At 43.1% G+C, this 1,488-nt stretch overlaps 1 pseudogene; it reads left to right on the forward strand.

Moving 5' to 3' along the window:
* The first annotated feature begins 849 nt into the window (after nt 1-849).
* LOC127099213 (uncharacterized) lies at nt 850-949 on the forward strand (annotated as a pseudogene).
* The last annotated feature ends 539 nt before the right edge of the window (nt 950-1,488 follow it).

Here is a 1,488-nt window from a genome sequence, read left to right on the forward strand (position 1 = left end):
CCTTCCACTTCCGTTCCACTTCTCAATATAATTGCATGAGCTTGGCTTCTCGGATTGGGTTGGGGCTGTCCAGGGAATGTACCAGTTGGTGCAGCAGTAGGTGCTTGTTGTTGAGCTACTTGAGATATTTGCGTTTCCAGCATTTTGTTATGGGTAGCCAGGGCATCTACTTTGCTTGCTAGTTGTTTAAGTTGTTCGCCAGTGTGTATGTTCTGGTTTAAGAAATCTTTATTGGTTTGTTGTTGGGAAGCTATAAAGTTTTCCATCATGATTTCCAAGTTGGATTTTCTAGGGGTATTATTGTTAGGATTCGGTTTCTGATATCCTGGAGGTATAGATGGGGCTTGATTTGGAGACTGTCCAGGTGCGTATAAAGCATTATTACTCTTATATGAGAAGTTTGGATGGTTCTTCCAATTTGGGTTATAGGTATTCGAATAGGGGCTTCCTTGAGCATAGTTTACTTGCTCTGTTTGGATTCCAGTCAAGAGTTGACATTCCGCAGGAGTGTGGCCTTGGATTCCACAGACCTCGCAATTCTGAGTTATAGCAACCACGGCTGCTGGAGGCGATACGTTTAAACTTTCAATCTTCTGGACCAAAGCATCCACTTTTGCATTGACGTGATCAAGGTTACTTATCTCGTACATGCCAATTTTCGGTTGAGGTTTTTCCACTGTTGTTCGTTCGGTTCCCCATTGATAGTGGTTTTGGGCCATGCTCTCGATAAGCTGGTAAGCATCAGCATAAGGTTTGTTCATTAGTGCACCACCTGCAGCGGCGTCTATTGTTAACCTTGTATTGTATAAGAGACCATTATAAAATGTGTGAATTACTAACCAGTCTTCCAAACCATGGTGTGGGCAAAGTCTCATCATGTCTTTGTATCTTTCCCATGCTTCGAAAAGAGGCTCGTTGTCTTTCTGTTTAAATCCGTTTATCTGGGCTCTTAACATAGCTGTTTTGCTTGGCGGAAAATATCGGGCAAGAAAAACTTTCTTCAACTCGTTCCATGTGGTGACTGAGTTGGAAGGAAGAGATTGAAGCCATCTTCTAGCGCTATCTCTTAATGAGAAAGGAAAAGACGAAGTCGAATTGCCTCTGAAGTGACACCATTAGCTTTAACAGTATCAGCGTATTGGACAAATACGGATAAATGAAGGTTTGGATCTTCGGTAAGATTTCCAGAGAATTGGTTCTGTTGCACAGCCTGCAACAATGAAGGTTTAAGTTCAAAGTTGTTTGCTTCGATTGCGGGCGGAGCAATACTTGAATGCGGTTCATCTTGCGATGGAGCGGCGTAATCTCTAAGAGCACGAGCTGGTTCTGCCATCTCGGTTAAAGAAGGAAAATCTTTGAGATCAGGAAGGTCTATAGGAGGGAGATTGTTTTCAGCACGATATTCCCGAATTCGTCGTAAGACTCGGAGATATAGTTCGATGTCGTTGATTCGTAAATAGAGCGGTTCGCCTTGAGAGCGAGTGCGTG

The sequence above is a fragment of the Lathyrus oleraceus genome, chromosome 6 (assembly GCF_024323335.1).
Source record: "Lathyrus oleraceus cultivar Zhongwan6 chromosome 6, CAAS_Psat_ZW6_1.0, whole genome shotgun sequence".
NCBI classification, from domain to species: Eukaryota; Viridiplantae; Streptophyta; class Magnoliopsida; order Fabales; family Fabaceae; genus Lathyrus; species Lathyrus oleraceus.